This window comes from Leuciscus leuciscus (genome assembly GCF_965113295.1).
Source record: "Leuciscus leuciscus genome assembly, chromosome: 3".
Classification (NCBI taxonomy): Eukaryota; Metazoa; Chordata; class Actinopteri; order Cypriniformes; family Leuciscidae; genus Leuciscus; species Leuciscus leuciscus.
In genome coordinates, this window is record NC_138727.1 from 9,269,866 (window position 1) to 9,285,373 (window position 15,508).

The 15,508-nt window shown below is 35.3% G+C and overlaps 1 protein-coding gene across 2 annotated transcripts in view; it reads left to right on the forward strand.

Annotated features, from left to right (window-relative positions):
- The window catches only part of elfn1b (extracellular leucine-rich repeat and fibronectin type III domain containing 1b), a 100,051-nt gene that overhangs the window by 66,535 nt on the left and 18,008 nt on the right, over window positions 1-15,508 (forward strand). The gene's annotated exons all lie outside the window — the stretch shown is intronic.

The following is a 15,508-nucleotide window of genomic DNA, read 5'->3' on the forward strand; positions in this document are numbered from 1 at the left end:
CCTCAGGACGACAGCGTTTTAGTGCCACATAAAAAAAAAGAAGACTAGAACAAAGAATAAAGAATAAATTCGTAGTAAAACGAGATTAAAGTCATAATATTTTGAGAATAAACTCAAAATTACGAGAATAGTCAAAGTATTACGACAATAAAGTCTATATTAATAAATGAATGCTCTCTCATTTAATGCATCCTTGCTGAATAAAATCATCATTTTTATTATTTTAACATAAATCTTACTGACCCCAAACTTTTGCAATGAAACATTTTCTGCTAAATATAATGGATAACACTTTACAATACGGTTCATTAATGTATTAACTAACATGAACTAACCATGAGCAATACATTTGTTGCTGTATTTGTTAATCTTTGTTAGCGTTGGTTAATAAAAATACAGCCGTTCATTGTTTGTTCATGTTAGTTCACAGTGCATTAACTAATGTTAACAAGATTTTAATAATGTATTAGTAAACGCTGAAATTAACATTAACAAAGATTAATAAATGCTGTAAAAGTGCAGTTCATTATTAGTGCATGCTAATGTAGTAAACTAATGTTAACTAATGAGCCTAATGTAGTAAACTAATGTTAACTAATGAACCTAATGTAGTTAACTAATGTTAACTAATGAGCCTAATGTAGTAAACTAATGTTAACTAATGAGCCTAATGTAGTAAACTAATGTTAACTAATGAACCTTATTGTAAAGTGTTACCATATAATGCCATATTCTAACACTGGGAAATACCCACTGTAATTTTCCACACCCCATCACAACATAATTTCTTTTGACAAGCCCTCTGTAATGAAAATCCCTCATATATAATGAATGTTGACACCTACATCATAGCTCAGATTGTAAGTTATACTTGCTATACTATACTCTCTTGCCAAACTATTGAGCGTTAAGGTTGGGCAGAAATCTTGAAATGCTAAAAAAGAAAAGAAAAAAAATGGATCATCAAAGAGCAAGAGGACCAATCACAATGGGCCTGGCAGACTTGTGTAATTGTTGCGTCACTCTGTCTCAGATGACCTTGCTAGCTTGCTCTTTCCTGGTCCCAGCTGAATAAAGTTAGATTGAGATTCATGGGCTTTCTCCTGCACTCCCGTCCTCTGACTAATGCATATCTTTATCCATTCCTCTTTTCCTCCTCTCCTCCAACCAGCCTGTTTCTCCTTCGCCAGTAAAAGTTCATTTTCTTTTTCTTTTTTTCTAACAGAGCAGCAGATTCATGACGTGGTTGGAGAAAGAAAAATGGACAGGAAAAGAAATTCCTTTTCATTGTTCTCTTTTCCTTGTGTAAACTCTCACACAGACACGTGTGCTTCTGCAACATATATAGTGGGTCCAAACGTCTGAGTCCAGTAGTGAAAATGCTTGCCTTTTGCATGATTTTAATTCGATACAAAATGTAACAGGTTTTCAAGGTGGTCTCAGACTTTTATACTCCATTATATATATGATGATGTTCTGTTGTATGTTTACTAGAAAGTCTAACCAATTGGCTATAGGTTATATAGGGCTTTTGGCTAATAAAATTACATTTAAAACATCACAAAATCTATGAACAAGAAATGAATGGTAAAGGTTACCCAGATGCTTGAGGCGTTAACTTATATGACAATGGCAGATATACTTAATAATGCAGGGAATTCAGACTAATATTTGAGAAAAAATCAAGTGTAAAATGGAAGTGTATAGTGCACTGAATATTGTTACATATTCAATACCCTCACAAAAAGTACTGTGGTGGTACCATGGTACAGTGATGGTATCAGACGGTAATACCATGGTACTGAATGATTACCATATTACCAGAGAATACCGTGGTATAACAATCATGACAATACAGCAGTTCAGTACATTTTTGTGGAAAAAAAGAAGAAAAAGAAAATCATGCCCCTTGAATAAGAGTTATTACTTTTTGTCCACCATTTTTGAAGTTCACTACAGAGAAGAAGGAATAATTGTTTTTCAAGAAATCCAATGTCATTAATGTAAAAATTGAGCATATTTGTTACATTAAAGACTATCAAAATGCTGAAACCAGTAACAATTGTGTACAAATGTGCACTATACTGTTCAAAAGTTTGGGGTTAGTAAGATTGTTTTTTACTCTTTCCCCACCAACGTTTTTTTATTTTTGTACTTTTTTTGTGTATTTGCCATACACCGCCAGCTTTTAAAAAATAATTTTCACAAACATTTCATGGCCCCCAGAATATTTTGTTGTATGAATATCTGAACATGCAATATATATATGTATGTATATATAGGCGTAATTTGCGGGTGGGACGGGTGGGACATGTCCCCACCACTTTTTGCCAGGGTCGATATTGTCCCCATCACTTTTTAAAACATCTCGCGGCACGAATGTACCAATTCTACAAATAAATAAAACATCTCCAGTTAACTGGCAGAGCATTCATTTCGTTCGTTTTTTAAATAAAAGACGATCTAGTGCTCAAATGTGTTTTTTAAATCAAGTGATCAAAGTGCTCGTTGGCGCTGTGATCAGTGGCGCGGATACAGTGTTTTCGGTGGACCGCACTGTCTTCACTCGGACGCGCGCTTCAGTCCGTTGCGGATACTCTCTATTCGTTCTGGTGAAATCACAAAACATAATGCACACAAACGTGCCCCTGCTTGATATACAACCACTGATGAACATAAACGGTTTTGATGAGAAAAAAAAAAATTATATGAAAAAAAAAAAAAAAATAACTATGCGAGAGCAGATTAGAACCCAGAACCTCTGACACGGTTGGCGAAAGTTCTACCACTGGACCATTAAGATACACGTTAGTGAAGCAGCGGATACATATATCAGGTTACATCTCATTAAACGACAAATTAAACCCCATGTAGCCTACTATTTAAATCGATTGAAGGTCATCGTAATGTTATTGTTCATATATCTGATTTAGCATTTTATTAGCAACCCCCCCACCCCACCCCACCCCACCCCACCCCACCTGTCCCACCCACTTTTTAAAACAAAGTTACGCCATATATATATATATGTGTGTGTGTGTGTGTGTGTGTGTGTGTGTGTGTGTGTTTGTGTGTGTATGTATGTATGTATATATATATATATATATATATATATATATATATATATATATATATATATATATATATATAAACGTTTTATTCTAGCTTCATGCATTCATTTTTATCAACACTTGAATGTGGGTAAGTTTCATAAAAAAAAAGCAATATTTTGAACAAAAAGCTGAGAAAATTGTGTTGTTGTTTATTTAAAGACTATAGGTTCATAAGCAATGCTTTTTGTTTTATCGCTTGTTTCTGCTAGTTTTTTGTCTGTTTTGATCCGGAGATTCAGCACTCTTTCAGAAGATGTGTAATAGCGCCACATACCATATAACAGTGAAAACACAGAAAGACGGAAAATTCCTTCAATAGTAGAGAAAGAACATTTTTGTTTTGCAAGGACACATTAAATTGATCAAAAGTGACAGGAAAAAGTTTTATTTTTCAATTAAATGCTGTTTTTCAACATTGATAATAAGAAATGTTTATTGAGCAGCAAATCAGCATATTAGAATGATTTCTGAAGGATCATGTGACACTGGTGCTGATGCTGAAAATTCAGCTTTGCATCACAGGAATAAATTACATTTTAAAATATATTAACAGCACTGTTAAATTGCACATATAAATTGCACTTTTTTAATGCAGCCTTCGTGTCTTATAAGAGACATAGGCCTAATATAAAATAAAAAATCTTACCAACCCCAATCTTTTGGACTGGATTTAGACAGACTTCAAAGGCACAAGATGCCATGTCTGATAATATACAATAGACATTCCACTTTAGAAATTAAAAAGCAAAGATATAGTGACTACAATGCTTATTTCTTAGTATAAACTGAGTCAAGTTGGGGAAACACACACACACACACACACACACACACACACACACACACACACACACACACACACACACACACACACACACACAAACCGCCGACAGTGAAGGAAATATTTATGCTGTCTTCAAATAACAGGATGTTATTCAAACATTGAATTCAGACGTGTCTTGAAGACTTCCTACTGCCTGTGACAACAGAATATGTTTCAGATTAGATAGTGATGGAGAAACCGAAGAGAAAGGAACATTTACTCAGGAAGGCAACAAAACCTTTATGAATCAGGTTTATAGAGACCTCAGACAATTTCTATTATGTTGGGCTGTGTTTGTTGAAAGATAGAGGACAAACAGATGCAATAAAACACAATTGTGCGTCTGTCATTCTTAAGGTTAAGCCATGGCTCTGTGTTCCCTCACCTCTGTATGCAGCTAATAGGATTTAGAGGTTTGGGATTCATTCGCTTACAAAGCTTTGACTCCCTCAAGACAACATAATCCCTCCTTAACACAGCTAATAGAAACCTAGCAAGAATTTACTCACCTCCGTCGAGGGGTGTACAGTTTGCCTGTCAATTTTCATTCAAAAGTAAACATGATCTATCAAAAGGTCGTTTTGAACCCTGACGTCATGAGACGGGACACAACAGGTCGGTTACAATGGCTTTATGTTTTTAAGGGAATGATGGCCCATATCAGTGAAGCCGTATAATGAGGAGGATCAGCTGGTGATAGATGTTTAAGCTTAAGGCTTAAGGCTTGCTTTGGCTCTATCCCAACGTAAATCTATGCAGATCCAAGTGAAAACATACATCCAATATATCTCATGCATTTATTTAAGCAAAGGGCTTAATTTGTGCAAGAACAAGATCCAGAACCTGTGGATTTAGATCTGGAAGCTGTTATTGCATCATTCTCACACACTTCAATTACATTTTAAAGCTGCAGTCCGTAGTTTTTCCTCTTTGTCGCCATCTCTGTTCGAAATCTGCAATTGCAGTTAATAGTGGTGCAACGGATCATCATTGATCCGTGATCCGTTCGGATCAATATCTTCGGTTCGGCACTCACGTGATCCGCGGATTGATTTATGAAAAAAAAGTTGTGCGCATGTTCAGTCCACACACAGCGTGGTCATGGCGAGCGTTATGAACTGCAGAGAGCGTGACGCCTCATTCGCGCCGCAAAACCTCCAGACGTGCGTAAACGCGTCTTTACATTGACTTCACATTGAAATCACTCTCGCCAGACGCTCTATTCGCGTTTGGTGTGAACGCAGCATGGGTGACGGCGAGAGAGAGAGAGAAAGAGTGCCTGCGAGTGCGAGCGAGCAAGGTAACGTTGTCAAATATGTTTAAACTTAAATACATATACAAGTAGTTATGTCTCTTTGTATTAATTTGTCCTGTTATTGACATAGGCCTAATTCGCGTCATTGACAAAATGCGCAACCAGATGTTCGAATAATTCGAATATGTGTTTTTTAGAGGGAATATTCGAACGTCATTTTTGAGCAATTTTGACAGCCCTATATGACAGTGGAAACACATAAAGCATTGGTCCATGTTTAAAGGAAGGAGATGCCTTTTTATGTTGCACTTTAAGTTGTTTTTCATTAATTATGTTAAAAAGAAGATATTATGCCTTGTGCACTTTAAGTTGATTTTATATATTTTAATTTAATAATTTAAAAGTGTTAATAAAAAAAAATTTTTTTTTTTGCTGATCCGAAAAATATTCCGATCCGTGACTCTGATCCGAGAAACGATCCGAACCGTGAGTTTTTTGATCCGTTGCACCCCTAGCAGTTAATCGCGGAATTATCATCTTTATGTGGGTTGTGCCTCGGCACGGCACAGCGCGGATGAATCCAATGTTTTGAGGAGAATGTGCGTCTGTCAGTCACCGCGCCGGTGTGGATAATGTCATTCGCAATCACAGATTCTACTTTTTGGGAATTATGACCGACATAAGAATTTTTACCTGAAAATGTCAAATGAACAAGTATGTAACATCCACTTTTGTTCTGACCAACTAAGGGGAAAATAAGCATTGCAGTAAATCGCGCCGATTAAATCTAACGATCGCTTATATCACGTCAAACCGTGCAAATTATACTTTGTTCTCAAATTGTTAATGTTAACAACATCAGCATTGCGTGACTACATTTTAATGTGTATTAGGGCTACCTGTAGTTCAGTAGCCTACTCTGTAACTGTATGAATTATGCTAACAAGTGCGCTACTGTTACATAATTGACCCATTGAAATGTCTTACCTGTCCAGGAGAAAAAAAGCCGTTTCTGCGTCCGTTTTGATCCCCTTCAAAACACGGAGTTCACGCCACCTTTCAAAAGCCCTTCCGATATTTATCCATGTTTTCGCATGGGCCGGTTGTAGTCTCTTTTTTTCTGTGCCACTCCGAAGTCTTTTGCATTTTACAACGGGTGAATCTCCAATTGTCACTGGTGATTGTCGTTTGAACCTTTCTGGATCCGCCATGGCGCCATCAAATTGAAAAGTTTAATTATATCAAGTGCTGTGAGAAAAGGCTATAAATCTCCACCTCCAGCATCCTCACACGCAATATAGCCCACTAGCCGAGGCTCCTTCTTTATGTGTACAGATGTGACGTAATGACGCAAAGACATGCTCAAATTTCCCGTGGAAATCCAGCAGTACCACTGGAGTTAAAAACATTATTACAAGCTTACCGTTTTGAATTGAACTAAGGCAAGCAGAGAGTTTTGAACACTGGCTGGTTATGTACTTGCTCAAAAATTTATTTTGGATAATTTTTAACCCCAAAAAGTTACGGACTGCAGCTTTAGAGATGCTGACTGTATGCTATGATCTTTGCCAGTGTTTCAGAAAAAATTAAGTAGAAAACGAATAATGTTCGATCAACCAAACTTTGAGTTTGAGTTTACATTGAGGGCATTTACAAAGATATAAATATCCAAAATCAGCTCAATGTTGATTTTTTTATAGCAGTTTTTAGCATACTGTCAAAATACAGTATGAACACACTTGGGCATGTTGAATAAGTCATGAGAATGATAGTGAAATTGTTTATATATGGAGCAAAATCATGGGCGGAAATAAAGGATATTGCTTAAACTGTTTACCTGATAAAAAAACCAAAAAAAAAAACCAGTTGAAGGTGTTTTAATGCCCTACATTACACATTTTCAATGTGAAGATAACAAGAATAAGGGCTACAGTTTAAAGTTTACATGCATGTAAACATACTCATTACTTTACATTTCATTAGCTGACAGAATTGAAAGCTTGTAGTTTTTGTATAAATTTGTATATGTATATACTTGAATTTATGAAATAATTATATATTTATATAATTAAATAAAAATAAAAATACTTTAATAATAATACACTGTAAAAAAAAATGACATCCCCAAGTGAAAAATTTCAAGTGACCGATAACATCTACATTTTTCAATTAGTCTGACGTATTATTTCTCATTGAGCCAATGTTAACAGACTATTGCAACAAGAATTTCACTTGGGCCAATTGAAAAATTTAGATGTTATCAGTCACTTGAAATTTTTGATTTGGGAGGGTTAGAATTTTTTTTACAGTGTACTAAGTATCTTGTGCTCATCAAGGCTGCATTTATTTGATCAAAAATACAGTCAAAAAAATTATTACAATTAAAATTTTCATAATCTAAAATAACAGTGTCACATGGTCCTTTAGAAATAATTCTAATATACTGATTTGGTGCTCAAGAAAGATTTATTATTATTATTATTATTATCAATGTTGAAAACTGTTATTTTTGTGGATTTTTTTTTTTTTTTTTAGGATCCTTTGATGAATAGAAAGACTTTGGATCGATTTAATTCCCCCTAGCAGAATAAAAGTAATAATTTATTATTACATTTTGATATATATATATATATATTCAAATGGCATTCTTTGTCAGGATAAGGTGTCAATGGGACTTTTAGCACTTGACTTGTATTTCAGATTTCATTCAAATGCCAAGAAGGACTTGCTTTGGAGATCTGGAAGCAGGGTCAAAAAGGAGCCCCTCTGTGCAGGGAATCAAATATTAAACTGAGCTTATTCCCTGCTTTCCTAACAGGTGGTGGATTGTGCTGTATGAAAGCCTTGAGCACTGCGCAGCGGACGGCATCTCTCCTCATCTATTCAGCTCATGTCTTTACTGCTGAATTTGCTGTAATTATGTTCTCACCATGTTGGCAGTGAGGTCACGGGTATAGTTTGGAGCGTAGCATTAGGATGGGCAATATTACATATTGAGACTAACAGGAAGGTTAACCCATGAGGTCTCTGCCTAGAGCACTATAACAATAAAAGTAAAAATAAATAATAGCATTGTTGTGGCCTGCTTGTGGTTGCTCAAGCACGCTATAATAATAAGAGAAGATAAAGGAATCCAATAAGAACACCGAAACCACAACAGCCAGCGAGGAGTCAAATTACACTCAACAAGAAAACTAAATAAATAAAAGAAAGAAAAGAAACTAACAGGCAGAAGATGAAGAGGAGATCATAGCCTGATAACAAAATTCTCTCTGCTGTTTAACACAGAACACTGAGCTTCATCCTCCTCCTCCTCATTCACACTGCTCAATCATTACTGGATCAATCAATGCTATATATTCAAATAGTATGAAATTATTTTCAAATGTAAACATTTTTTTTTTTTTATGTAATGTTTAGCTGAGATTATTCATTATTATTCATATACATGATATTTACACTACGTTTAGGTTTAGTTAATAATTTTTTTGTAGATGTTTTTGAAAGAAGCTGCATTTATCTGATGATAAATACTTTTCAGCAATACTTTTCAAATATTATCACAATTTAAAGTTACAGATTTCTGTTTTAACATATTTTAAAATGTAATTTATTCCTGTGATGCAAATCTGTATCTAATTTTCAGCATCATTCCTCCAGTCTTCAGTGTCACATGATCCTTCAGAAATGATTCTAATATGATGATTTGCTGCTCCAGAAACATATTAATGTTGAAAACAGTTGTGCTGCTTACTATTTTGGGGGAAACCATGGTACATTATTTTCAGGATTATTTGATAAATATTAGAATGAATTTTTTGTAACAATGTGAAAAGTCTTTATTTTTGATCAATTAAATGCATCCTTGCATAAAAGTATTACTTTCTTGTTTTGTTTTTATGAACCCTAATACCCACATTCAAGTGTTGATTAAAAAAAAAGAATGCATGAAGCTAGAATATTTTTAAGCAGTTCTTTCTTTTGATATAGCCTATTGCATGTTCAGATATTACTTTTCATTTGGCAGACCTTGGTCACTATGTGCAGTTATAAGGAAAACACACGTGAAAATTCTTTTAAAATTCCTCTTTTTGTTCAACTGAAAAAATAAAAGAGGTTTGAAGTTTCATTTAAATGTCCCCCTGAGCTGTCTCGGCATTTTTCTTTATTAAAACACGTCCTCTTAAAACTTCCATAAGCTTTAAAAAGTCTAACACAGCAGAGAGCTGAAGCGAAGGGCATTAAAGAGACAGAGACGGAGTGCGTGTGTTTGTGCATGTGATTTTACAAAACCCTCATCTATTCTCTATTATCTTGTCAGTTAGTCTCTGGTCTTTTAAACACATTCTCATCTGGCTTGTGATGCTGAGCGGCTAAATGGCGAATGTCATGATGCCCAGGTGTCAAGAGCACCGCAGACCCCAGAAGAAGAGGAAGAGGATATATGAGAAATCTTTTCGTTTGTGCGTGTTTATAAAGAGAGATGCTGTCAGCTCTTATGCTTTAGATGTGTGTCTTTGAGTATAAAAAGGGAAAGAGGAAGAGAAGTTTTGAAAGGAAGATGTTTAAGTACTTCTAAAACCTTGAAATCTTGTACTTTTCTTTTTAGACCATGTTTGGTCCTTGCTCCTAATAGCAGTATCGTCCGTCTCACGGTACACATAATGGATTCATTAGGCAGCTGAGGATAAAGGACCATGCTTTTTTTTTTTCTTAATAGGGTTCTTAAATAACATACATGTTCCTCCATCTTACTTAAATGATAGAATGGATGTCTTGCTGAAAGGGTTTAAATAGACGTTCTGAAATAAATGTGAGTGGCTTTTGCTTGAGTAAAACTCGCTGCAAAGCCAAATGAATTACAGTATAACATGTTTGGGTGGCTTCATGAAAAGTCAGGTTCTAGAATATTTAGACTTAACTATTTTGGTCTATTTGAATTAGGAAATTAACGCTGATTGAAAATTGATAGAGCTCTAAAATTTGTAATTTTATCTGTAATATTACATTATAATTTTAAATGATAGTTTTTGTTCAAATTCAGTACAATTTTTCAAAAAAATAAATAATACTTTCATTCAGAAAGGACACATTAAATCAGAAAAGATTTCCATTTCAAATAAATGCTGTTCTTTTGAACTTTTTTATTAATCAAAGAATAAAAAAAGAAAGAAATGTATAAACGTTTCCAAATTTGTTTTTATAATAAGCAGCACAAAATTGATGATAATAATAAGAAATGTTTACTGAGCTGCAAATCATCATATTAGAATGATTTCTGAAGGATCATGTGACACTGAAGACTGGAGTAATGATGCTGAAAACTCAGCCTTGACATCACAGGAATAAATTACATTTAAAAATATATTCAAATTGAAAATATTAATGTTTTTACTCTATTTTTAATCAAATAAATGCAGCCTTGGTGATCATTAAAGACTTTTCCTTACCTTTACACTGCCATATTTTGTTAATGTTTTATCAATAACTGTGCTCTGTAAATATCCTGAACACAGGGGAAAAAATATTTATTGTCTAACAAATTATTACACTTATAAACATCATATTAATCTTTCTAAGCTGGTGGAGTGAAAAAACAAACATGTTTATGACTGCAATGTAACTTCAACACATTTTTACCAGGCAGCGAACACATTATCTGTGTAATTCACATCCCACTTTTTAAAAGTGAGAAGAAAAAAAAGTATTCAGAGACAATGAGCATCCAACATGCATTTACAGTACAACCCGTGTGTGTTTGTTTATTAAATACCTTGGTTAATTTGATGTTCTCAGATACCGAAAAGACTAATCAGTTCAACACATTATGTTTTGTGTTTAAATAATGATTCTGCAGAATTACGCAGATTTTCTCCCAAAACAGCACAGCAAATATGAAGAAAATCCATCTGGGTCTATCAATGCAGGCAACAAGAATACAGACAGTATTAACAGACAGCAAATGCAGTCAGCTTGTAACAACAGTCGAGATTTACACAAAAGCCAAATTACAGCAAGCATTCATATCCTTCAGTAAATATACCCACACTGCCAAAATATATTGTGTTGAGCCCCGCTACCCTCTCCTGCACGCCATCGCACACAATTTAACTCGTTTCCTACTGATTATCTTCTTCAAACACTACAGTAATACACTGTATTCTGAGAAAGCATCCTTGAACAGTCAAACACAAACTTTTAATACACACTTATGCATGCAGTCTAAAGCTTCCATGATAACACACACATACACACACACTTTCTTACTCATTATAGGTAATGTATTCTGCTTTAATGAGATGCTGGCGGGGGGGAAGCTGCCATCACTGTGAGGTCCAGCTGAGAAAGAGTCAGTGGGGAATCTAAACAGCATCAGCATGCAATATCAGCACACGCCAAGAAAACTTTACTTCAGGTATTACGCAGCGCCCTAAACACACTCCTCTCAACATTATAAAACGCACCGTTCCAGCTCTCCATTCTGATTGAAAGTGTTGAGAGAAATTGAGGGTTTATTCAGTGTGATTGTTTGCCGTGTTTATTAGCGACATACAAAGTGCAACAAAGTTTTCTTTCAATTCACCCTGAGATTTAGTTTAAAAACAAAAAAGCTTCAATAAAAATAAAAATACGTGATTCAGTGGAATCCATAATGTGGCTTGTTGAGGGGAGGTGGTGCTACTACTGTTAAAGCGGATCAAGCCATATCTACAAACCAAAAAAACATAGAGAATATAAGCTTTTTGCCTTGGGCCATAGTAAGCAACTACCCAAAACCCACTCATGTGGAACCAGCACCTTGTAACCAGAACACCTTAGCAAAGCACATCCTAGCGATCACCTAACAACCACTCAGAACAATACCAATCAATCACATCACAACTAGTGGTTAACCAATATTGATTGATTGATGGACGATGCCGATATCTTAGAGAGCATGGTGGCCGATATTGGATTTAAATAGGCAAATGCTTAAGAGTCTATGTTTGGATTATTATTGCAGTGATTATTATATTTCTAGCATGTTATATGTTTGGCCAGAGTTCTTCTAACCCTAATTGATGGAGTGCGTGGCTTTTCATTTCTTAAACAACCATGTAGGAAGACACATCAAGGTCATATTCCAGGATGACAATGTCAAGATGAGAAACTGTGAGAGAATGGTTGGGAGGGAACATGAAGAATCATTTACATTTTACATTTACGCATTTGGCAGACGCTTTTATCCAAAGCGACTTACATTGCATTATCCTATACATTTATACATAGGCATGTGCAATCCCCTGGGATCGAACCCACAACCTTGCGTTGTTAACGCAATGCTCTTACCACTGAGCTACAGGAAAGCTATTTTCACACTTCATTTTCACACATGAATTGGCATCTCTGAGTCCAGATCTTAAATTCATTGAAAGTTTTTGGGATGTTCTGGAGGAGATTGCATTCTCAATCCAAGTTCTTGACCAAAAATTATAAATAAATAATTTGAAAATCAATTTAAAAATGATAAATAAACAGACTTGTACTTTAGATGGCAACCTCTTGATTCTGTAATCTTATTACAGAATTTTTTTTTTTTTTTTTACAAATAAAGATATATATATATATATGTATATATATAAAATATGAATAAAAAGGAAGTGAGCACTGTAACATAATGGGCACTCCGTAATCGGGTAAGTTTGTGTCAACCACAACGTCGTCAAAATAAGTCCTGCTTCCGTCACATTGGCCAAACAAAAAAACATATTGGCTGATGCCGATATGTAAAAAATACCAAATAACAACCACTGAAAACACCTTGACAACCACCAGAACACCCTAGCTGCATAGCTACTACATACAGTGCTCTCCACTAATATTGGCACCCTTGGTAAATATGAGCAAAGGCGGCTGTGAAAATAAATCGGATCTTTTGATCTTTCATTAAAAAAATTCTAGCCTTTCATTAAAGTAAAAGAATTGAAAGTGGGGGGAAACTCACATTATGAAATACATGTTTTTAACTAGTTCATATTGGCCACAATTATTGGCACCCAATTATTACAACTTACTTTTGCCGAGATAACAGCTCCGAGTTTTCTCCTATAATGCCTGATGAGTCTGGAGAACACCTGACAATCACAGACCATTCCTCCATACAGAATCTCTCCAGATCCTTCAGATTCCCAGTTCCATGTTGGTGCTTCTTCTCTTCAGTTCACTCACTCATTTCCAATAGAGTTCAGGGGTCAGGGGACTGGGGCGGCCATGGCAGAAGCTTCATTTTTTGCTCAGTGACCCTTTTTTGTGTTGATTTTGGATCCTTGTCCTGATGGAAGATCCAACAACGGCCCATTATAAGATTTCTAGCAGAAGCTGTCAGGTTTCGATTTTTTATCTGTTGGTATTTGCTAGAATCTCTGAACAAGATGTCCAGGACCTCCACCATCTGGCTTTTGTGTTTCTCATATTTATACTCCAGTGGAACAGGAAGTCATGGCTGGATAATTTCATGTTCCTAGTCACCCTGGTGTGCTAAAAAACGTAAATATGAATGGGAATATACTTCAGAGATATTTTGCTCATAATAATTCCTATGGGTGCTACTAATTGTGGCCAGCATGCATTGAAGAAAAACATTTATTTAATAATGTGATATCCCCCTTGTTTTACTTCAATGAAAGATTAGACTTTTGTGAATTTTTTGAATGAAAGATCAAAGGATAAACAGTGCAGATTTTTTTTCCACAGATGCCTTCGCTCATATGTACACAGAGTACCAATATTAGTAGAGGACACTGTACATGACTGTTGTTATTGTTAACTAAAACTATTAAAAACAGTTTTCAGTAATTGTAAAAAAAAAATATATATATATTTATATGAAATGAAAAACAAACTTTAAGAACTTCAACGAAAATTTGCCTTGGCAACTAACTGAAATAAGTTTAAGCTGAAGTAGTAAAACGGCTAAAACTGAAATAAAAAGTATTTTTTTTTATTAAAAAAACATGAGCTGAAATTAATAAACATGAAATAAAATTACTAGAACAAACTAAATGAACCTATAAAAGTGCACATGATTAAAAAATGTATATATAAATGATGTTATAAAATACTAGCTCGGTTTCACGTCCCCACATAATCATCAGATTCCCCTTCCTTGCAGCTTCAGTCACCCATTTGTAGCAGGATGTTTCTGAAATGTAATATTAATTTTTTCCTGTGTTCATGATCTGTGCTCTGCAAAAGCAAAGGAACAGATTTCTGGAGTGTGAAGAAACACCATTAAGCATCAAAATTTCCCAGGGCCATATTCATATGCTTATCACCCTCACTCGACACCGATTCACAAACACATCTACAATAAAGTGACGCTTTAATCCAGTGCGCTTCACATCTCTAATCTGCGAGGCAGTTCATGCTACATATGAATAAAACAGACAACATTTACACAATATTTGACTTCACATGAAGTGCAAGAATATGCCCTACATAGTAAATCATCCGTGTTAATTAATGCAAATTCATAAATAAATGACATATTGCACGTTGCATGTACTGAAAATTGCAAAAGACTACAACACGCATTTATAGTACACAATGACATATTTCAGTTTGGGGTAAACTCTCTCTTTAATGTTATATGGCTAGGCTTCAGTGAATCCTTGGTGGTCTCATCAGGAAAGATGTTTGGTCTTGCACAATGTGCACCTTGTATGTCATGTCTTCTGTTTTCCCCCCTCTCTTGTTTCAGGATAAACTCTATATCAATAGCTGCCAAGTTCAAAAATAGCTCCATGCTGTGGAAAGACGTGCAAATTTATGCAGCTTTCTCAAAGTTGGCAGTGAAAAGACCTGACACTTTTACTCTGAGCCAATGTACAGACTAATCTCCTAGTATGAGTGCATAACCACACCACACACGGCCTACGGAAGAAAGCATAGAAGAAGAAGAAAAACATTCACACCCAAGTGATGGCGGTCATTCTCACAAGTAATTCTCACAAGTAATCTGCAGCATGAAGTGCATGAGAACAGCATGCAGGTCAACAATTCCTATGCCGCAAACTATATGGAGTGAAACAACCCCTCAATGCAGTGTTGTGCGCAGGTCAAGGGGTTTTTCCCCAGATATTTCAGATTTGACCCTGAAAGCACAGCAAATAAATATCAGACAAGCATCATTACATGGGTGGTGTTGCTTAAAAATCAGAAGATGGAAGAGAGACTGATCTTGTGCTTGGGTAGATTCATGAATTTGTACCTGAGGGATCGCAACCGAAGTGTATCTCCTCTCTTTTTGGGTAACCATAGTAAAGATTTAATTTCTCGGAC